Below are 24,602 nucleotides of genomic sequence, written 5' to 3'. Positions count from 1 at the left end.
GCTCGACAAACAAAACGTCAAGATGTTTTGTTTCGGAGTCGGTAAGAAAAAAAAGAAGAAACTCGCTAATTCAAGAGCCGCAATTCGTGTTGTGAATACGAGACGGTGACGTTGGTGGTGGTGGTCCTTAATAAAAACAAACGTCACGAAGAGAGTCCTGAAAGAGCCGCGCGCGGCTACGGAGCCGCAGGTTAGCAGGGTTTATTACTCGGAGCCCCACGGGCAACTCGGCCTACACGAGACACAAGCAGCAGCCGACAACCTTATGGGATCTATGTATTATTGGCCGCGAAAGCCGACGTGTTAACTTGAATGTAAACTTGGTTTTGGAGCTTTCGTGACCGCAGGAATTACTCTTTGGTTCTTTCGGTAAAGTCACGTAGAAAGAAAAAAATGATTAAGTAATGGCATGCGACGTTTCGATTGCAACACAAGCAATCGTCATCAGGTACAAATGAAAGAAAAAACAAACCTAGTAAACTTAGAAATATAATGCAATACAACACAGAGAGTCGGCTAACATAACAGTCAACACCCTACCTGGTTGATTACGTTCTTACCGAAAGAACCAAAGAGTTGAATGTATAAAGTAACGAGCTTTACTACCCGGCTTCGCCCGGGACTTGGATTCACGACGCCCGGCCGCCTTTGTCTCCCCAGTGGCGATGTTTACACACCATACCAGTTACTCGTTTGAGGTTTAGTCGACCTAGGGGAGGGTCCAGGAGCGGTTAAAATAATCGTCACCGGTGGTGGCCGTGAGCGGGAATCGAACTCGGGTCGCCGGGTTCGTAGCGTAGCGCGCTAACCGCTACACTACAATGCGTTACGCTTCCACATGCGCGGGTCACGTGACAGATTTGACGTCACAGCTCACTTGCCGTACAAAAAATAAATGCATTATTGAGCTCCCCTCTCTCCAAAAAACAAAAGTGTATTTTTATAATTTTTGCATGGTGTACAGTCTGGAAAGTACCCACATGGCACATTTCAAGTTTGTTGCATGTCTGGAAGTACGCTTAACATTATGAACAGACACACACATTCACAACTTTGCCTTTTATATATATGGAGATATTACAAAATAAATGAAAGAAGACGTTAATGAAGATTATTTTTGATGTGATTTATGGTTGTACCGACGCATTTTAAAAAAAATGTCCGCAGACTCAGGAAGATCCTGATATCTCGGTGTACGCGCGCTCAGCTTATTTTGGAGCCCAGCATTTTTTATATATTTTTTATATATATATTTTTTTACAAAATGTGGCCACTGCCGTCCATGTATTAGCGAGTTAAACGGGGGAACACTCACAGGCGACGGAACGCATCGTGCGCACGTGGCACAGTCAAGTCCACGACTCATTCTCCGCTTTCATTCTCCTCTCTCGTCAAACAGAAATCAACGGTTTGCTAAAAAAACAATGAGCGCACGAAAGTGATGTGACGTCTTGGCCGGCCATTCCTCATCAGGAGCGAATTAAGGACTCATCTTGATGAAAGCCAAATGCTTGCTCACATTGACGAGGACGTGTGTGTGTGTCTCCAACCCCCCCACATTCTGTATTTTTCAAATATCACCTGTTTGTGATAATCTACAACATACATTTGGCTGGCGATTCTGTTAATTAAAATTGACATTTATTATTCCTATAGGTTTTTTTGTTGCTAAGTTTTAGCCTCCCTCCTCCTGCCCTCCCTCCCCGGATGCAACTCTTCTCTTTGTTACTCCTCTCTCTGTGTTGTTGGTGCCCTCTGCACTAGCGTGGACGGCACCCTCATGTTCACCTTCTGAAGCGCTCGCTCGTCAACGTGGCGTGCGCGAATGACCACCACAACCACGTGACTTTTCTTTCGTGTTGTGCGCGGTGCCTTTTAGCGCCACAGCGCGTGGATTTATAACGTTTATTTTCATTTGTGTTGCTGGTGACTTTGTGTATTTCATATCGGAATGGCCTCCAGTGCTTTTGCTGCTGGCGGCAATAAAAAAGTTGTTTTAAAAGTCAAAAGTCTGTGTTGTTGGTGTCGTGTCACGTGTTTACAGCCCAGCATTGTGTCTACTTTACGAAGGTGGAGTCTGGAGTCCGAGAGGGGAGCGGTGGCGCAGCGGTTTGCACCATTGCGCCGCGCGAACCCAGTCATACCGGACTTCGATGCTCGTGATCGTCGTAAATCGGTAGTCCGGGGCCTTCACGTGCTGTGCAACAGCCACAGGTCGTGGCGGGAGGAAGTGAACGGCGCCTTGTGATGGCATCAAAGTCAACGGCCGCGATAGACCCCTTGATGTCTGTCCTCAGATAATGCCCCTGGCAATAATCCCCATGGCCTTCCATTACTATTCGAAGAAGTGGACGATGTAAGTGGCTCGTTTTAACCACGACAACACCGGCCGCCGTGAGCTACTGAGGATGCAAATCCACTCGTGGAGGACGTGTACATGTAGAGTATAGCCCCCCCCCCCCACCATTTGTTAATCCACTGCTGGATGAAGGCATTCCCACGCCGTGCGGGTCGTGGCGTGGTTACCTGACCATACTTCACCACGCTGGGTCAATGCGCGTTGGTGAAGGCAGAGCGCACGTGTCTAAGAGCATAGACTTAAGACTACAACAATAGGATGTTGTTGTATTGTACTTGACCTCTACTTGAGAACGATTGTTTATGGGCGCTTTACACACATTTATTATAATTATTACCACAATGTAGCCTCTGCAGCCTTTAACACACAATACGGATGTCATTCACCCGTCTAAACACACCCATTCCGAGAACGATCCAGGATCAAACCCCATTTAGCTTGCGAGATCTGATGAGATGGGACACGCTGACGGTGACGAGCTTATCGGCAGGTATAACGACACCGCGTTCCATTCACACTCGGACAGCGCAGGGCCTGGGGGGGGGGGGGGTCATAGCTCTCACGTCGCCACGTCGCACCGTAAAGAGCCACAACGTGACCCAATATTTCACGCCAGTGACATCTTCATCAAGCACATTGTCACAGCCTAAGAAGCCTCGAGACACTGATCTCGACCAGACATGATGCGGCATTCATTTGTTCATGAAACCATCGTCCACCGTTCAAATGTTTGCATTTACTTTATAGACAATACTTGAACGTTTTATATATATACACACAATACCAGTGACCCGCACGTAATTTGGACATGACCGTACGTCCGTCCCAGCCAGCCAGCAAAACGAGTAATCTTCAACAGAGATATATCCCTCCACCTTTCTCTTGACTTTTCTCTACTGAATATCCCAATGTATCGCGTTGTCTCTGTGTCTATCTGGTTCTCTATTAATCGGTCCCCTCCTCTACCTCGCCATCCCCCGACATTCCCCTCCCACCTATTTCTCCCACCTCCCACTCCCGCTCTCATTTTTCCTACCTCTCCATTTCCCGTCTCCATCTCTCTTGCCTCTCGCCAATCCTTCCTCCCACTGTTTGTCCCCCCTCGCTCTCCTCTTTCAGTTTTTCTCTCTCTCCTCTCCGTTTCACGAACTTTCACTCTCTCCCCTCTGTCTCTCCCGCTCATCTCCTTCTATCCCCCCCCCTCTATCTCTCTCTAATATCTCGCATTCGCGCGGGATACACGGCAGGCGTGTGGGGGGGGGGCGTGACGTCGACACGCACGAACCCCGCTCAACGCTGTAGAATGCGGGCCGACGTCATCACGCAGACGTGCGCGGTGACGTCACTACCGCGCAAGCGCCAGCAAGCCAAGAAACCAGCCAGGCAGCCAGGAATCCACCCAGCAAAACTCAAATTCTGATCTCGCGTGATTAGAAGGTCCAAACGTTTTTTTTTGTTCAATTCAATTCAGAGCCTATTTATCAATCCAGTGCTAGGTAAAGACTTCCCTACGCCGTGTCAGCGTCTCTGCATCACCACGCCGGTGACTGTGGAATGATGAAAATGGAGATAGGGAGGCGGTGGGGGGAGGGTGGCTGGACCGGTTCAGTCAGACATCACTGCACACTTAATACGATCGCCGTGGCCGGGAATCGAAACTCGGCCGCCTGAGGATTCACAGCGCGGCGCGCAAAACCACTCTGGTCACCGTTCGCCCTGTCACATTTGAAGATCGCCACTAAACAGATGCTGCAATGACCTCCACTTCACACTCGATACCAAATTGAAGGGTCTGAGGCTCGGCGCGTTGAAGACGGTGTTTTGTACGGCATCTTAAGCGCTTCTCGTGGAGCGCGCGCACATTGCCGGCCGGGACAGCTCGCAGGGGCTTAGCGATCCAGGCAAGTCAGGTGCAGTGAATTGAGCCGGACCTGCCTGCGAGTCGGGCCGTGTCATACAGAGAGGCACCGGTGCAGTAAACCTGCAATTGTCACCGTCGCGATGGCCAGGTGTTCGCCCAGCTAGAAGTTTGACATTTCGCTGCAACAACAAAAAAAAGTGACCGTCAGCGCACTCGCTCGCCGAGGCTTTCGCGGTTGTGCTGTTCACCGCGCCCCTCCGGTGTGCCTGTTACGGTCGTGCCGCTTTGCGCTTGCTGTTACGCATTGCCGCTGGCGTTAGAGTTGCTGCTGCAGCTGCTGTTGTTGTTGCTGTTGATCCTTTGTGCGTCCGGCAAAGCCTCACCGAGTCTCGTAACTCAGCTTCAGTCGGGCCCGGCCAACTTGTTTTTTTTGTTATTTAGTAGGGTGTCGCTGATTTCCGCATGAAATCCAAATGGAGTAATTTGCAGGTTATTTGCGGTGGGATGGGGGGGAGGGGTTATTTTCTCTCTCAAATGTAGTCAATTTGAACCCTGACGCCGGAATACTATGGCCTACTCTTGCGAATGAAGATCTTTAACGTTAACGCGTATAATTGTTATTCTTTGGGTTAATGCACGCGCAGTATTAACTCTGGCGGCCCCGAGGAATCGAACCGTGGACCTCCAAGAACAAGCGACGAACGCGCCACGACAATGCCGTGTCAGCACCCCGCAATGTCCGACGTTCCGTTCCACGTGTCAGGAGCTTCTTGCCGTGCATGCGTTCATCACATGTGATGAGATTGTCTTCGGGTACGCCGATTTCCTCCCAAAATAAACGCGATGGACCGGCCTACACGAGACACGAGGGGAGGGGCAGACGGCAACGCTGAGCTATCGAACGTGAGCTGCTCAATTCAATTCCTGGATAAGGTCCCAGCACGTGCAGCGGAACGTCAGAATCTGCTTGCGTCATCATCATCATCAATCGATTAATCAATCACCATCATCCAACGATCATTACCACCCATCAATCATCTAGCCATCAATGATCATCGTCATCTGAACTGCTGGTTCTGTTTAGTTTGTTGTTCTTCCCTCGCAACTGCGATTAGCGCGGTTGTCTAACGTACGGTGCAAAAGAAGTTCAACACACAAATATTCATCCATCAATGAATCAATCATCTTCCATCAATCATCACTATCCATTGATCGTCATCCGCCAATCAATCAATCAATCATCTTCATCCTCTACATCCATCATATATTAGCCGTCAAACATCATCGTCATCTATACATTAATCACCATCATCTACAGCTCGTTATCAACCCACTGCTGTATGGCGAGCTCCTGGCACAGGGTCGGTAATGGGGGTTGCTTTGACCATACTTCACCATGCTGGTCAGGGTAGGTTGCCGAAACGGGGGGAGGAGGTGGAGGGGTAGGGGATGCAGAACTGGTTCCAAACTGCAGGTATCACTCGCTCCTGAGTGTAGCCGTGGTTAGGAATCGAACTTGGATCACCGCTTCCTACGTACTGACAATAATATAATCGCTGATGTGTTCGGGCACACGCGGATAATGAATAGAGGTTGGTGAAGGAGCAGGGCGAGATGAAGCAATCACGACGCCGCCACTGATGTCATCCGTGGCCGGGAATCAAGCACATGAGGCTAGCGGGCATTGGTCGTTCCACTTCGTCAGCCACTGCGCATCGATCGCCAACCATGACTCCCTCTGGCACGACTGCCTCAGTCCAAACCTCTCCGTCCTTTCCAGAACCAGTCAACTCTCAATATTTGTGTTGTAAAAGCTGCGGCCAAACCCTGGGCGAGCGGACGACGAGGCGAGACCACGCCGCAGCTGACCGCGAGTGCTTCGCTCGGTGCTGCTCCGTTGGCGGGGGGGGGGGGGGGTGGAGGGGTGCTGTGGTTATGGAAGAACAGGCACCGCTTTCTGTTGCCTCTCTGGCACGCAGGGGCAAGACCGGCCTTTAGTTATCTTAGTGCCCCCCCCCCTCACCCCCGGACACTAAAGCATTAAAAGCCCATGACCTCCACCAAACCCTGGCCAAACGGCGAACGCGATACCGCAGGATGAGGGAGGGCCCCATTGGCAGTGATGGTTAAGGATGACGGCGAATGCGGGAGATGTTGCGCCATAGGAGGTGTGAGTTCCTGCTGACGGGAGGGGATATGGACTGCTGGACATCTGTGAAACCACTGGACGTCTGTGATAAAAAAAAAATGAGCTTCGAAGCTCTACGTATTCTGATTCTGATATGTGCACAAGGGTACGAGGGCTCCGTGGGATCATTGACAGCTCCGAAGTCTCGCGCCCCTCTTCACCAGAACGACGCAAACGCGAGCGCCGCGGCCCGAGCAGAACCCAGGGTCCCTTCGTCTGTCGTCGGGATCCAAGTTCGCGGAACCCTTCGGCCAAAGCCCCTCGCCGACGCGCGAACGAGCCCTGTAATTAGCGAACACCGCGGGTGAGGCAGAGGCAACAAGCCACGTGCGTTGCCACGCGCCGAGTTAATGAAGGCGCTGTACGGAGAAGACAAATTGGGTCAAATAACGCCGGCGAGCGACGCTGTGAGCCGAGGGTGCGGGTGGAATCCGCGTAACTAACCGGTGCATCCCGCAGCCGGTCTTCACACTCACGGTATTTTTTTTATATTATCCATAATAGAGTGTTGCGTTAGATCGCGTAAATATCAATGCGTCGTTAGACCCGCCACCAATTCGAGTACTACGAGTTCAACTTGTTTTACATTGTTTGGTCACCATGCTGCCCCTAACGCACACGTTTTATTTAAACGTGGTTCTGTTGCGTTCATTTAACGGGCAACACGCCAATGGTCGAGCGGTTGATCTCAAATGTCATCGTTCCCGTGAAATTCACGCGTCGGTGCCTCCACCCACGTTGAGGACTCGGTCTCTGCCAGACTGAATGGTTGGTCTCAGGAACGCCGTTGTTCAGCCACGAATCACCACACTGCAGGTCACAAGAGCAGACTCACTACTTTACTCACTCATCTCATCCCACCCACTCACCCACTCACCACACTGCAGGTCACAAGAGCAGAATCACTACTTCACTCACTCATCTCATCCCACCCACTCACCACACTGCAGGTCACAAGAGCAGAATCACTACTTTACTCACTCATCTCACCCACTCACCACACTGCAGGTCACAAGAGCAGACTCACTACTTTACTCACTCACTTATCTCACCCCACTTACTCACCCACTCACCCACTCACCACACTGCAGGTCACAAGGGCAGACTCACTATTTCACTCACTCACCCCACCCACCCACTCACCCACTCACCACACTGCAGGTCACGATAGCAGACTCAGTTCTTCACTCACTCACTTATCTCACCCCACCCACTCACCCACTCACCACACTGCAGGTCACGATAGCAGACTCACTACTTCACTCACTCACTTATCTCACCCCACCCACTCACCCACTCACCACACTGCAGGTCACGATAGCAGACTCACTACTTCACTCACTCACTTATCTCACCCCACCCACTCACCCACTCACCACACTGCAGGTCACGATAGCAGACTCACTACTTCACTCACTCATCTCACCCCACCCACTCACCCACTCACCACACTGCAGGTCACGATAGCAGACTCACTACTTCACTCACTCATCTCACCCCACCCACACACCAACTCGTCACGCCTAAGGTCACGACACTTCTCTTTCGGCTTCTTCCCTCGCACTGCACTAATTATGGAATTATATTTGTTTTTCCCCCAGGTATGACGTGCTGAGCTATATAGCTATTCTTCACAAACGACCTGGTTACAGATGATAGCTCACCAAAGTAGGTTATCACGTGGAACTGTATAGCAGCTAAATACTAAAAGCATGTTGATTCTAAATGTGGATGGAACTGGAGGACCCAGAAAATAAATCGCGCGGCCACGGGGAGAACTCGCAAACTCCAAATATACAGCAGCAGGCGTCAGGGTCGAGATCGGACCCACGACCTCCTGTGTACCAGGCGAGGTAGTTAACTTCTCCTAGCCACCGTGATGATGATGATGATGAGAGAGAGACACCGCAAACTCCAAATATACAGCAGGCGTCAGGGTCGAGATCGGACCCACGACCTCCTGCGTACCAGGCGAGGTAGTTAACATCTCGCCACCGCGGCACCCACAATTCTCTCCCATCGCCTCTTTTCCCCCAAGTTCTTATAAACAACCTTTCTCAATTCAAGACAAGTATCAACTCACGTCTATTTCAAACTTTAACAGTGCTGACCGCTTTTCGAACCTGAGCCCGTTGTTGCTGAGTTTGTGCATCACTGATTTGTAATCGCTTTGCGTGCGAATCCCTCGCCGGGAGAACCTGCCGGCGCGTTCGCGTTCCCTGCTGGAGTGGGCGATTGTTCTCGCCAAATTTACAGCTCCGTTTTGGAGAACATCACGATCCGCCACCGGCTCTTTAACCCGGCACGGAGAGCTCCGCGAGAAACTCAAACGGAGCAGCGCGCCGCCCCGTAATTAACGCGCCACGTAACGGACTCCCACACATCTCTGTCCCACGTATCTGTCCGCATCGACATAATTTTGCCCCGCGCCTCGTGGGTTTTAAACCCCCGTGAGTAACGGCAACGGTTCGAAAACACGCATAATGGCGTGTCAGTTTAGTGGACAGGTCCTGCAACACGAGTAGAATTCAGAGCGATCTTGCCCTGGCCGGGGCGTCTCTCATGCCATGATAATTTGGTTAATTGTCGCGATCGTCGTCGTAAAAATCATCGTCGTCATAATCATCATCGTCGTCGTTGTCATTGTTGTCATCATCGTCATCTGCGTTGCGTTGTCAGTCATCAGTCACCATCGTCGTCATCGTCAACGTCATGATAATAATTATTGTTATTATCATGACATCCTCATTGTCGTGGGGTGATGGAGCAGGGGGCGTAATGGGAACATTGCACGATACCACCCAGAAGCTAGCGACTTCGTTCACCCCCCCCCCCCCACGTCCGGCAGTCATGCGCTGCGCTAAATCTGCCACGATGACAAAATGACCCCGTTTTTTTTCCCCACAGCGGACGAGGATGCCTCTTTACACCAATTCCGCCGACGCAACATAGTGCAGACGCCACGACTTGAGCCCATTCGCGTCATACATCTCATCAGCGCACAGCGACGGCGTGGGGACGTGGAGAGAGGGGGGGGGGAGGCAATTATCCAGCAGTGCATAGATCATGACTATTCTCCAGCTGAACATAGAGCCGCAATACGTGTTTAAATTATCACCATTATTATTGTTATTATTATTCTGCCTTCATCATCAGCCATAATCTATCCACTGCCGCACCCCACGGAGCCGAACTCATCTCTGCATCTCCGCGGTGGACGTCCTCTCAGTCGCGTTGCTCCTCCTTTGGCTGCCACTCCGTCCTTAATCTCGACCGCCGGTCCATCATCCCTGCTAGCGACGCGGTCCTAACCAAGCCCACTTCACTTTGATTCGCAATCTATGATAATGTATGGCACACTGCATGTTGAACTTCTTTTTGCGCAACGTACGTAGCCAACCGCGTTAATCGGAGGTGCGGGGTGGGTGCGTGGGGGGGTGAGCACAACAAACTAGACACAAAAAGCAGTTCGAGAGAAATGAGTTTTCAATCGAGACAACGTCTCTCTGCCTTGCGGACGTTCTCTTGTCCAAGTGTTCTCCCCCCCCATCCCCTCTTTTTTTCTGTCTTCAGCGTAATTCGACGCCTGAGTTCACTCCGCTCTCGTTTTACGCGAAAACGCGCGCGTGCCCCCACATGAAGGCAGCGCACGCGCGGCAATCATCCGAGCGTCGCCGACGAGGCCCCAAGATTGCGAGAACGACCGCTTTCCTCCGTTCTTCCGCGCCCGCTCGTGCGTTTTGTCACCCAAAAAAATAATAATTCTCAAACAAAAACGCCAAGCGGCCAGCAACAAACAGCACCATTGAAGGTATCATAGGTAAGAGGTTAACACGTTTTCTGGAGTGTGCGTCACGAAACGCCGCGTTACTCCTCGTCCCCGACGTAACGAGTCCTTAAAGAGGCTGTCTCTATCGTGCCGATTATTAAACACAACAGCGGTATTTTTATGTCCAAGTTTGTGTATTTGATCTGCAACTTTCAAGAAATCGAAACGCGTGTGCGTGTTCAGTTTTATGAAGCCGAGCATTGGTCATCCTGTTTCGACACGGTCGCGAATTTGAAACTTTAAGATATTTTGAAGCCTCGGTGGTCAAGGGGGAAGATTGTTTATCGTTCGAAATGTCGTGGGCACAGGTTAAGATGGGGGTTGTGGTGGGAGGTGGAAGCCTGGAGATCGTGGTGATGGACATCCCATCGACTCAGAGACTGTAAAACCCATGCTGAGCCAGGGGGTTCCTCCTGGGTTACTCGGGAGTCAGAGCACTGATTCCAGCACCGGCGAGAGAGCCTAAGTTCGAACCCGGGTTTGATTTCAGCGGCACAGGATAAACGCGGGTTCTCGAGTCTCAAACCTGGTCACCGATGACTGCACAGACAAATCCATCAAATTACATTTGAGGCGAATATTCCTCTCCAGCAGTGTGCATTTGGCGCGCTTGTATATGTAGTGACATCGGGGATGTCACTGTATGGTGCCGGCCTGAGAGGGCCAGGGCACGCGATGCACCGTCATCGCGTACACCCCGTGGGCGGGTGTGGTACCAGCCCTAGCGGGGCTTGGTGAGCGCTGGGATAGCGCGGACACCGTGCATAGCGTGCAGTGGCGGGCTCCCACCAGGGGGAGTGGGAGAGTGTCAGCCCAGGGGCAGGGTTGCCCCGGGCCATGGTACTCTGGTTGACCCCGTAGACACGTGATCTAGAGTGTCCACAGAGAGGCCCCCAGGTGGGGGGGGGGGCTAGGGGGGATCACGTGTCCAGGGAAAGCTCTCGAGAGGGATCGAGAGGGAGCTGGAAGGCTCAAGAAGGCGGGCGGGGCCAAGGGCGGAGCGGCCCCGACCCGGGGGGGATATAAGGTGGGTCCCTGAGAGGGACCGGGGTCGCTGCATTTTACAAGCTGGAAGCTCTACGTCTCAAGCTGAGAGCTCTACGTCTCAAGCTGGAAGCTCTACGTCGTACGAGACAAACACGTGGTCACGGACCTGAGTGAGAGGATCCGACCCTTCGTAGTTGTAACTCCTCTCTATAGTGCAGTTAGCTGGGTTAGTTACCACACTAGGCTGTATCTGGTGAAGGGGCAGTTACCTATTCTAGATTTGAAGCTTTCGTGACTGCAAGGATCCATACTCTTTGGTTCTATTCGGTAAAGTCACGTAGGTAAAAAATAAAGCAACAAAAAATCACGACGTTTCGGCCACAAAACAAGTGGCCTTCATCAGGTGAAGGGACCCAACTGTCCAGAGGACAGCGTTGGAGTGAAGAAAGCCAAGCACAGGTCGCCTCCTTTAAGCTGTGAGGGGGTAAACAGAAAATGCCTTGACAAAGGAATTAGCATAAAATGTGCCACTGTGAAAGCTTGGACATTACACCACCGTGAGAGTTTGGAATGCCACTACTTGAATAAATATACTGCACCATTGAAAATTAGTTTAATGTTTGGTTCGATTTAGAACTTCTTTCCAATGGTTGCTTAATTTAAAACCATCTTTTCGGTTGAAATTGTGTCTGTGTTTGTAAATCTGAATTGCCTCGTGAACAAATCTCTGATAAAAACCCGTGGGTTTGCAGAGGACCTTGGTATCGGAGAAAACTATATTATGATCACCCACAGCGTTGTAACAGTGATCAGCTACGGCAGAGTATGGATCCTTGCAGTCACGAAAGCTTCAAATCTAGAATTGATAACCTCTACGGGGAGGGCTTTCACCTATCTGTTAGAGCTTTCAACAGACAACGGGACAAGAAGTCACAGCTCATCGAGATGCTGACCTTCCTCAAAAGATGCCGCGACCACAAGGTAATACCCATCGCTTTCACACTCACTTCTGCTGCTGTATCTTCGCCGAATTCTAAACAAATTCTGTTTAAGGCCAGCCTATCTTTAATCTCAGAGAGGATAAGGCTACTCCGATTTGAACTCGAAACTTTAGACAGGACTCTCCTACAAGCTCATTTAATGTTAACACTAAAAATGTCACCTTTTGATTGGAACCACGTAGACAACATGACTACTTCTTCTGCTGATTCACTACTCAGTCAAATGCAAAGCTAACCTGATTTCTAAATTCAACCACCTATCAAAGAAGAACCCAGTTCCACATATAACAAAACTAGACGTCAACAAAATCGTCATTAATCAGAGTAGCACGCCGATTTCGGACAATCTGAAAACAGTACTGGCTAGGGGGCTAAAATTTGCTGTCACCCCAAAACACATACCAGTAGATGATATCATCTCTCAGGTCGATGTAGCCCTCAAAGGCGTAGGACACATCCAAGCAGACGTTGCGAGAGCTGAAATAGCCACTATTCTTAAGAATGCTAAGAAACCCATTAGCAACATCAGCAAAAATGAACGCTCTGAACACGCGAATTTAAAAAAAAACAGAAATGATATAGTCATCCTCTCAGCCGATAAAGGCAACGCTACTGTAATTATGGATAAAGATTCATACAACAACAAAATCGAGAACCTGCTCAGAGATGGAAGTTACTCAAAAATTTAAAATGACCCTACTAATAGCCTAACGATAAAAACCAACAAGATCATCACAAGTTCGACCTCCCTAATCGAACCAACTAAACGTCCCTCCCTAAAACCTTCTGCTGCAAGACCCCCTAGATTATATGGTCTTCCCAAGATTCATAAAGAAGGCACCCCTACCTATAGACTATCCCGTTTTCTGTCAGATACCTTGCTGCCTTTCACTGGCAAGACCGCCTCAGCAGTACTTAACTCAGTCCAATTGGTCTCTATGGTCAAAGACTTTGTACTGTCCCCTGACGATATCCTTGTCAGCTTCGATGTGGTCTCTCTGTTCACCAAGGTCCCAGTACCTGATACCATTGAAATAATTGAAAATTTGGTCCAACATGGACTAGACCCCGATACACCTGCGCTGGTTAGGCACTGCCTCACCATTACCTACTTTACTTGGAATGGCACCATCTACAAACAAAATGAGGGTACCCCCATGGGTTCTCCCTTGTCACCAGTGATAGCCAATATTTTCATGGAGAAATTTGAATCAGACGCCATCCAGACTTCCACCCTCAGACCTTCCCTGTGGAAGAGATTTGTAGACGTCACTTTTGTCATTTGGCCACATGGACTCCCAGCTTTGAACCTTTTCCTAGACCACATTAATTCCAGACACCCCACCATCAAATTCACCATGGAAGTGGAGAAAGATGGCAAGCTGCCATTCTTGGATGTTCTGTTTGAGAGGAGACCTGATGGCTCATTGGGACATTCTGGCTACAGGAAACCCACCCACACAGATTCCTACGTGAAACCTGATTCCCACCACCACCCGACGCAAAATAATTTTCTCATCAAAACGTTATACCACAGGGCTCATTGCATTTTGGACCAACACCACCTGACCAGTGAATTAAAACATGTACATCTGGCCCGCAAAAGGAATGGATACTCAGACCGTACCATCCGCCAAGCTGTTTCTCCCTCCATACAGAAACAACCACTTGATACTCCGATCAAAACCATCATACTACCATATATAGCAGGCGTTACTAAAAAAGATCTCCAAAATTCTAAACAAACACAAAATCCTGGTCCGGTTCAATACAGTACACAAAATCCGTGACCTGATCCCTTCCGTGAAGGATGTCATTCCTGACTTACAGTACCCCGGGGTTTACAAATTGATCTGCACCTGTGGTGATTGCTATATTGGGGAGACAAAACGACATGTCTCTGACCGAATTCGCGAGCACAAATCAGATTTGAAACACGGCAGAACGAATTCTTCTGCCGTAGCTGATCACTATTACAACGTTGTGGGTGATCACAATATAATTTTCTACAATACCAAGGTTCTTTGCAAACCCACGGGTTTTTTATCAGAGATTTGTTCACGAGGCAATTCAAATTTACAAACACAGACACAATTTCAACCGAGAAGATAGTTTCAAATTAAGCAACCATTGGAAAGATGTTCTAAATCGAACCAAACATTAAACTAATTTTAAATGGTACAGTATATTTATTGAAGTAGTGGCATTCCAAACTCTCACGGTGGTGTAATGTCCAAGCTTTCACAGTTGCACATTTTATGCTAATTCCTTTGTCAAAGCATTTTCTGTTTACCCCCTCACAGCTTAAAGGAGGCGACCTGCGCTTGGCTTTCTTCACTCCAACGCTGTCCTCTGGACAGTTGGGTCCCTTCACCTGATGAAGGCCACTTGTGTTGTGGCCGAAACGTTGTTATTTTTTGTTGTTTTATTTTTTACCTACGTGACTTTACCGAATAGAACCAAAGGGCAGTTACCTCTTTGTGTTACGGTGTTACAAATAAATGTGTTGCCTCTAAAAGGAACAACGTCTGCGACTCAGTTGGACTCACTACATATATAACAATTTACTTTGAATTATCTCAAAGTAGTTCTCTAAAATCTCCATCTGCGGGTCTTTTTCTCAACCATGGGGGTGTATGCCCTTCTCTGTGTGTGCATTCTGAATGAGCCCATTATCTCATGGCAAGGGATTCACTTGAAAAAAAACAATCAAAAAATACAAACTCGCGAGATGTCACTGTGACCTTCTACAACAACACGCAGTGTGAAAATACAACGTGCTCTGCGGTGTATGGAGCTTCCTGGCCCATGCAGCGAAACATGTTTTGGTAAAAGAAAATAATGCACGTTTAAATTTCGATTTAAAGCTTTCGTGACTGCAAGGATTCATCTTCTTTGGTTCTTTCGGTAAAGTCACGTAGAATGAGAATAATGAGAATAAAATAATAAATTGATAAAATAACACAATAATATTCTCACTGAATATTCACTGAATATTATTGTGTTATTATAGTCTATCAATTTATTATTTTATTCTCATTCTACGTGACTTTACCGAAAGAACCAAAGAAGAATGCACGTATATTTATGTATCGGAAAGCAGGTAGGGACGTTGCAATCCTATTGGCGGCATTTACGCCAAGTTCTACAAAATAATTAAACACATTCAACGACAGGCTGAAGAATGATTGACAATCGGCTAGTAATTCATAATCCCTAAATTGAGGGTTGGGGTGTCATATCAGGTATGGGGAAACAATATTTGTAATGCAGCAATTTTCGCATTAAGGGTTGGTAAATATATGTATGTATGTTGAACTTCCGTCGCACCGTACGTAACCAACCGTGCTAATTGGAGGTGTGGGAATCACGCAGAGATCAAACTCCCATACCGGCCAGGCGCGAGGTGGCTGGACAATGACCGTGGAGGGAGAGAGAGAGAAAGAGAGAGATCGTTCCTGGGTTCGTGAAAACATTCACGTGTAGTATGTTGTGTCATCCCCTCGCGTGCATGGTGGGTTGTCTCTGGGCACTCCATTTCACGTGAAGCCAAACGCTCATTAAAGCGAAACTGAATCAAACCCAGGATCATAATGAATCAGTCTTCATAATTAAAACGAGACGAACAAAAGATATTGTATTGACCCGGTAAAGCCCACTGAGCTATATAGCTCGATTTCAGAAGCGACCTGTCCGCAAACGATAGCTCTGCGAAGTGGCTCATCATCACGTGGACATGTATAGCAGTTGCATAATGTAAACTTGATGCTTTATGCATATATACATACATTACAGATATACAATCATGAAACAACTGACGTAATTATTATGTCCTGCCCGGGCTTATGCATCAACAACCCCCCATTACTTGTGCCGCTCAGCTCACGCCGAAGTACCGCAGATTTAGCACCCATAGGGGGACGAGGGGGAATGGGTCACTGAGTCGCCTCGACCAACCGATCGACGCCACCAGCACTCACGCGCAGCCTCTTTCTCACTCATCCCCCCCCCTCTGCCCTCCCCGTAACCCCCGACAGTGGCTGGATTATCCCCGACGCTGGCTCACCACCACCACGACGCGCGCGTTGGTTCAAGACAGCGGCGAGTGCTGCGGCTGCAGCTACCAGGACAGGCGCGCGAGTCAATGGCACCCAAAACATAAGCCTGACTAAGCACCTGTTTTTTTTTTACCCCCCCCCCCCCCTTAATCCACGCGCTGCCCCCCCCCCACGCCGTGCCGCCCCCCCTTGGGGCACTTGGAGGGGGTTGGGGTGGTTGTGGGCGTTGGGAGTGGAGGAAGCTGTTTGCGGGGACGAGGGAGGGGAGTTGTGGGTGGAGGGTGGCAGGCTCCAGCGAGAACAAACACGAGGCTTAACGCCTTGCACATGGAGCTTCACTCAAGTCTCTCGCAAGGAGAGAAACACGTGAGCAGAGTCAATCCCTGTAACCGGCAGTGCTCCCCCCCGCCCCCCTTTTTAACGTACAGCGTCAATGCGCGCCCTTGTAAATCATTTTGCAAGTGGGGGGGGGGGGGGGGGGGGTGGAGGTGGGGGGGAACCCACCCAGCCCTAATTACTGGAAACATTAACTCCCTGCGGGGAAATCTCACAAGTGTTAAGCTTTAGAGCCGCCTCGAGAGCGTTCGGTGTCTCTTACTGAAGCTAAACAAAAAGCGAAGCAAGTGTTCTCTCCGGCGCAGCTTTTCGTGCTTGTGTTCTGTAACTCTCGTTTCGACCCCCCCCCTCCCATCCCGTCCTACCCCCCCCTCCCCCCGCCAGCTCTCCCTCCATCCCCACGCGCTGCTGGGAACTCATCTAGACACGGAATGGGTACCAATGCAAGTCCCATCAATGAGCGTCAATTCGAGTCCCACTTAATTGAGATCCTGACGAAGGTCCCCGGCACGTAGAGGGAAAACGTCGGACATCAATGCCGAACAACGAAAGCGACACACAAGCGGTCCACTCCCAATGACAGATACAACAGAACATGGACCAAGCGTTTCCGTGAGTGGCGGAGCCGGACGCTGAGGCCGAGAAGTTGCCCAATTCGCGCGGGTATTTTTCTTTCCCACCCCCAATCAGCTGTCCGTGTTTGTCAAATCTTCCTTCGCGTGAACTGCTTGCACAGCGGCAATCGAACGGATGCTGTAATTGTGTCGGTCGTGTAAGGTTGTACGCCCATGCTTCGCGATGCTGGCCAGCGTGAATTGGTGAAGGGAGTGCCCAAGGAGCGGTTCAGGTATCACTCCTCGCGGGATGTTATCCGGGGCCCACAGTCGAGGTGAGGTCGCCCGTGGTTGCTTGGCGCGGGTGCGCTAACCACTGTGCCACCGCTCCACCTCAATCATCAGTCGTACAATAATGCGTTTCTTTCATATTAAACGCGCAAACTGAATTTTAACAGAACGCGGCGATTTTTGCCGACGTTAAATTTTTTTTTAATCTATTATTAAAACCGACGAGTGCACGCGATGCTCAACATCTTCCCTGATTTGTTAATTCGCTTACAAACTCCGGAACACCAGGAATGAAATGAACGTAGGAACTCATATCCACACGCTTTGCTCACAGACGCACGCAACCTTTGCGTTTCCTCCGCATCCTGCTCCTCGCCCTCGCCCTCCTCCTCCTCCTCCTCGTCGCCCTGCATCTCGTCTCGCCTCACTGGAGGTGGAGGAGACGCAGCGGGGAGAGGCGCGACGCCGTGAGCGTCACACACGCGGGGGGGGGGAACGACGATCGCGCGCGGAGTGGAGCTGCCACGCGACACGCGCGTGTCGCGTAAGGAGTTCGCGCTTTGTGGGTGTACGGCTGTGCGGTGCAATCATGCGTGATGATGGCCACGTCTTGGGGAGGCCTTCATTCAGCAGTGGACAGAGCGTGTCTCTTGACGGCATCTCCCATCTCACAGGGCACTCTTCTCCCGGCACACGGTTCGCGGTGGCGAGATGTTAACTCCCTCGCCCGGTATGAAGGAGATCGTGGGTAAAATGTTTCGCTCCGGATGACCGCTGCAAAAGTATTATCTGTATTTTGATTTAGCGTGCTGATGTTAAAGGTGCATTGGAAAAATGTGATACTCCGACTGATGCTCCTGTTTTTTTTTTTGTGGAGTGACTCATGCAGCCAGCTGTGGCTCTAGGGTTTGGTGTTACATGTTGTTTACGTCGTTTATTGTTTAAAATTCGGTCACAGTTCCTATGATCACTGTTACATTGCTGTTATGGCTTCATTTTGGTGATTTCGAAAAGTTGTTTTGGTTTGGCCATGTTTGTTTTGTTGTAGTACGGAGTTAAACTGATGGCCTTACTCTAAGTTGTCTTGTGGTTGTTGTTGTTGTTTGACTTGCATCCCACTGGGATTTTTGCACACAGCGTTGGTGTACGGTGCTTTATCTGGAATATTTTGCTGTTTTTTTTCCTGGATTTTCTGTTTGCACAGTCACATAGTCACTTTAAGATGTTTTCTTGTTCATGTTTTAGTTTTTTTTTTGTTGCGGTGGCACCCGATTCAAGAGCCGAATGGCTCACAGGGTTCTATCAAAATAAATGAAACTGAAACTGGGTTCGATCCCGACCCTAACGCTTGCTGTCTGTTTGGAGTTTTGCATGTCTTTCTCTCTCTCTCTCCCCTCGTGGTCGCGTGGATTTTTCTCCAGATCCTCCGGTTTTTCCCTCCACATTTAGAAACGTGCGTTCATAATATTTGGCTGCTATACATTTCCACGTAATAAGCCACTTCGTTGAGCTATAATTTGTGGCCATGTCGTTTCTTTAAAAAAAAAACACTATATGACTTAGTGGGCATTATCTCGTAAAATAAAAATAGAAAAAATAGCTGGGGGAACTGGCTATAATACATAAAACACACGTAAATGATCACTTGCTTTCGCTCTACGAAAGAACGCCCACCGCTTCTATACCGTGTTTCGAGATGCGATCGCGTTATTTAGATGCTGTATAAATAATGCACATGGCGCTGTATTCGAGTTCACTGCTGTGAAATATTTTCCCGCTCAGCTGATAATGCTCAAGTTCTGAACGAGTGAACGTCTTGTGTTGAGAATAATAATGGTTATAATATTAATACTAAATGACTGTGTAAAAAGCGCCCTTCTGCAGACTACTCAAAGCGCCGTTCATCGCAAAATCGAAGTAAATTAATATTTGACCATGGCAGAGGAAAAACAGACTACTGTAGAGAATTGCGGAGGCTACATTATGTTGCGCAGACTCTACGTCCGCAAATTTGAGTCTACGGAACGTCGCTGCGACGTTCGGTTGTCACTACTCACGAGACATCGAATCAACCATTCATCCGCACAGACGTGTGACGAGTTGACACGAATCTGGGCCGCTATTCAATGAAATAACCCATTCCCCTATTGTCTCGTGTCTCGTCTGCCTTGGCCATTATAATAATAATAAGATTGTGTTTTATTATTGACCCAGGCATCACGTGTCCCTGCGCCCGGGGTAGCGGGCGGTGGAGGATGGTGCCACCTCCTGTCCGTGAGCGGAGGAGCACTGGCTCGCTCGACAAAACGAAATCAGAATCTGTATTCATACTGCAGGAAGAAATCCGATGAGCTGTGAAGCTCTTTTTTTGTACATATGTCCAGTAGGATCAAAGGGGTCAGAACTTTACAACAACAAACAACACACGATAGGAGTGCAAAGTATAGGAAAGGTAAACAAGTCACTTGAAACAAATATACAAATAAAACGTAACGATATTACCAGGCAGAGCCCACTGAGCTATGAACTTCTTTTTCAGAAGCGACTGGCCACAAATGATAGCTCAACGAAGAAGCTTATCACGTGGAAATTTGTAGCAGCAAAATAATCTAAACGCATATTTCTAATATACAGGGTGACCCAAAGGTCAGAACACATATAAGTCATTATATTTATCTTAACAAATGCTCAAATTGACTGCCATTAAGATTCATTCACGCATGCATGAATTGTGTTTTGGCAATTCGCACGAAAGTATTCCGCGACCACGTGTCTCAATGATTACGTTCATTCTGTATTAGTACTACTATGTATGCATGTGATAGATAATCATTCTAATTATTGTGGGGGCAGCGGTGGCGCAGTGGTTAGTTATTGCTCTGCTGTATGAATCAGGCCACCTGAGTTCGAATCCTGGCCACGGCTAACGTCGAGTGGCGCGTGATAGCACTGTTGGTTACGTAGGGTGCGAAAGAAGTTCAACATACATACATACATGACCTGGTCCTCTTCACCAACCCGCACCGACGAGCGTGGTGAAGTATGGTCAAACGGCTTCCATGAAGCGACACAAACGTGGAGGAGCCAGTAAATTGACAAAGAACTGGAAAAGTTATGATTCGTTTAGATGTGCAGTGGAAGTGAGTTTTTATTTTATTTTTGGCGAGCGATATTTTAACGTATGATTATTCTATTTAACTGGAGAATGTGTGCTGGTTGTGTGTTGCCTGTTATCAGGTTCTTCCATCTACTTTAGAATCCGCGGACGGAATTTTTAAGAGGGCAAAAATTACCGCCATAAACACTGCTCGTATATACGAGCAAAGACAAGGATCCCCCGTGTAGCCTTAACAGACTGTTGGAGTAAGTTCTATTTGCGAGCACCTATGAAGGCCGACATGGCACACGATGGTGTGGGTGGCCAACACCAGACCCGGCCGCCTTTGTCTCCCTTTTTGGCGATGTTTACATACCGCATCAAGTACTCGATTAAGGCTGAGTTAACCTAGGGGAAGCCCAGGAGCGGTTCCGATAATCGTCACTGGTGTTGGCTGTGAGCAGGAATCGAACTTGGGTCGCCGGATTCGTAGCACAGCACACGCTAACCGCTGCGCGACCACTCCCCACATTACATTGGCACCACGGTGGTGATGTGTTAACTTCCTCGCCTGCTGTACAGGAGATCGTGGGTTCGATCTCGACCCGGACACCTGCATATTTGGAGTTTGCACGTTCTCCCCATAGTCGCATGGATTTTTCTCCAGGATACTCCGGTTTTTACGTCCACATTTACAATGAACACGCGTTTAGAGTATTTGTATGCTATATATTACCGCAATTGTACGCCACTTCGTTGAGCTATCATTTGCGGCCAGGTTCCTTCTGAAAAAGAGCTGTATAGCTCAGTTGGGCCTAACCTGGTCAAATAAAATGCTGTAATGTCTGTTAATAGTTGCATACACACTTACATAATACTTGTTTGTGTTTAATCACATCTACGGCAGCTTTGGCGGGTACACAAAGAGCTCTATGTTCCATCGACGCAAAAAAATATATAACTGTAGGCCAAAGGGTTTTGAAAAATCTCATTTCTTCTTAATTCCCAGTTCCCAGTCCTCTGCCGCTGGCGACGCGTGGGCGGCCCCTCGATGCTTCTTCAACAGGACAATCCTGACCACTATTCAAACCTTTTGGGGGAAATGTCGATTTTTGTTTTGTTTTCATTCAAATATTAGAATCTTTAATATGATTCGCGGTTGCTGAGCGCATCCCCCATACCCCCCCCCCCCCACCTCTCGCGGCCCCTCCCCCGCGCACGGGCACAAACGCTGAGCGGTCAGTAATGAACATCAAACTATTAAACTATGAAAGTTGTAACAGATATGAGTCAAAGTTGATGTCTTGCTCAAGTGAACTTTAAGGCGTTGCCCATCTCATGTTCTTTTATTGCTCCGAGCCAGTGGTGTAAATTCCACGTTCCTATGGCGGTGGCGAGTCGAAACATAGGACGACCACTGTTGACTTCCGCACATAGCGGTATTGATTTTATGGACCCCACCCCCCCCCCCCCCCCCTGAGGAGATGATGGGCTGCGTCAAAACCCCCACCAGGATTTGAACTCACAACCGAGAAAATGTTGTGACCTGCAGTACGGTGAGTGAGCGAGTGAGTGAGATGAGTGCGCGAGTGAGTGAGTGTGTAATTGAGTGAGTGCACTGTTGTGACCTGCAGTGAGATGAGTGAGCGAGTGAGTGAGATGAGTGAGTGTGTTGTGACCTGCAGTGAGATGAGTGAGTGTGTGAATGAGTGAGTGCATTGGTGTGACCTGCAGTGAGATGAGTGCGTGTGTTGTGACCTGCAGTGAGATGAGTGAGTGTGTGAATGAGTGAGTGCATTGGTGTGACCTGCAGTGTGGTGGTGGTGGTGGTGTTGGCGGTGGCACATTGGTGGATGAGACGACAGAGTCAGTCTGGCAGACCGAGTTCTCATCACGGGAGAGAGGAATCCGTGAGTGAATTTACCGCGAACAATAACCGTGCTCATGGCGTCACGAGAGTGTACGAGGCTGCAACTGTCCGCCGGTGAGCCAGTGATTTGAGTGGATCACTGAAATTCTGGTGCCATGAATCTGCCTGACTGCTTGCTCTACGTTGCTTACGCGGGGCGATCCATTCAGAGACACCCCACCTGACGTATATTTGCCCTCCTACGCACCGTATTCAGGGCAGGTGATTAGCAACTGTGCATGCAATGGCTCCAGGATGACTGATATCAGCCCAGCCGGGGTTAATGTCAGAGACCGTGTGTGGCCGGAGACAAGCCCGCGAGATATCAGTGGCCTCTGCTTGAACTTATTTATAGCACATCGGACGGGCCATTGCCCGAAACGTCGCAAATAACTTTGAAGACGGTGTGTTTGTGACAAATGTGTTGAATTGTTTGTTTGTTGTGCCTGTACACCGAAGCCAACGCATTAGCAGCAATAGCATCACCAGATATATTTAATTTAAAATGTTAAGTCCAGATTTTGTTAAATCACTCTGCTCCGTTCTCCATCTCATTGTTTTGATCCTGCAGCGCCTTCAGTAACACCGACGTGTCTTCTACTTGTTCGTCTCAGTTGCAGGGAGCTCTTCAACCAGCAGTGGATAGGTCGTGCCTAATGGTGGTGATGATGACCATGCTGCAAATGACGATTGATGACGTTCGGCTACGCTGATGATACACAGTACGCATACACTCACGTAGATGTTGACCATCCCCGAGTTGCCACTGCGCCAAACGTCGCAGTGTGTGCAATGATGTGACAAGGGACATTTCTTGGGCAAGGCACGCAGATAAAGTATCGTATTTTTTTTTTACTTTTACAAATCATTGGATGAAACAACATCGCAAAAAAGGGCACACTCAGAAATATAACTACTCTATTATCTTGCGAGTTCACAGTGGTCCGAGATATTTTCATTCTTTTGAATGCTGTTCTTATATTAAATTCTTAAATAGACTCGGTTATAATAATGTTGGGGAGGGGCGGGCTGGGGTGGCGGGGGGGATTTTTGCCCGTGTTGTGTAATTGCAAGCACACTGGACCTGCAATTCAGAGGTATAACCGGTTCGATCTCCCGGCACGGCAGTGGGCAAGATGTTTAACCCCCCCCCCCCCCCCCTGCCCACCTTACGGAGCAGTATACATGTGTACACCACAGTCGGGGCGGTAGGTCGCGTGTGGCGGGGTAGAGTGTGGGTACTCCAAGATTTCCCAAGACTTCGGGGTCAGCGTGGAAGAGTAGGCCAAATATCCTCGAGACCAGACGGTTATTCTCTAGCGGGATGCCCTTCCGCAAGCAGTGGCACGAGCAGGCGATAGTAGAGGCTGCGCCCTTAATTTTATTTATATCTCAAATCTAAAGCCTTTTGTCAATTATCATAGACACGGGAACGCAGAAGTAGGGTACAACAATGAATGTTGCTGTCATGCCCCTTGCTGATGACGTAGCACCTGCTTGTTCATTGCCTCGTGGTCGCCCATCCAAGCACGTATCCCCCGGCTCAACCCTCGCTGAGCTTACGAGGCCTGACAATGTTCGGTGCATTTCGAGTTTGTGTGTGTGGGGAGTTTTTGTTCTTTGTAATTTGCAGCACAGACGCAGACATAAATGTTCCACAAACAACATTCTCCTGGGTTTGGCCCCAACGAGTAAGAGGGGGCCCATCTATAAATAAATGCGGCACAAATGATGCAAAGTGTACTCGCGGTTTGAATGAATACGCGAGACGACATTTAAAAGGGCGCTTTTTAAGAACCAGCACGAAATATTGTGTTTATCTATCCGCCTCCCTCCCTCCCTCTGTGTGTGTGTGTGTGCGCGCGAGATGGAGGTACACGGGACTTGGGATCGAAAAGAAAGAGAGCTGCAAAGGGCACACGCGACTGACTCCACGTGGCCCGACGCGGCGACTCGTGGGAAGGCCACGTCGGGGTGGGTGGGGGGGGGTGGTGGCTCTGTAATTGGCCGCAGATGGGGGCCCGGCGAGCGGTGAGCGCGGCTCCTCAAAGCCGACGCCGCCGCCGCCGCCGTATGGATGCGGTTGGATTGACCCCCTCCCTCCAGGAAAGCCTTCGCACACTTGTGGGGCA

At 49.2% G+C, this 24,602-nt stretch overlaps 1 long non-coding RNA gene across 1 annotated transcript; it reads left to right on the top strand.

The window, feature by feature from the left end:
• The first annotated feature begins 16,998 nt into the window (after window positions 1-16,998).
• Window positions 16,999-18,809, top strand: LOC142928664 (uncharacterized). The gene is made up of 2 exons (XR_012944979.1): window positions 16,999-17,508; window positions 17,799-18,809. It is a non-coding gene; the product is annotated as an uncharacterized LOC142928664 (long non-coding RNA).
• The last annotated feature ends 5,793 nt before the right edge of the window (window positions 18,810-24,602 follow it).

Source organism: Petromyzon marinus, chromosome 2 (assembly GCF_048934315.1).
Source record: "Petromyzon marinus isolate PM22_M1 ecotype Great Lakes invasive population chromosome 2, UKy_Petmar_22M1.pri1.0, whole genome shotgun sequence".
Classification (NCBI taxonomy): Eukaryota; Metazoa; Chordata; class Hyperoartia; order Petromyzontiformes; family Petromyzontidae; genus Petromyzon; species Petromyzon marinus.
Note: the sequence above shows the minus strand (reverse complement) of the source record. Positions and strands in the feature narration are given on the sequence as shown.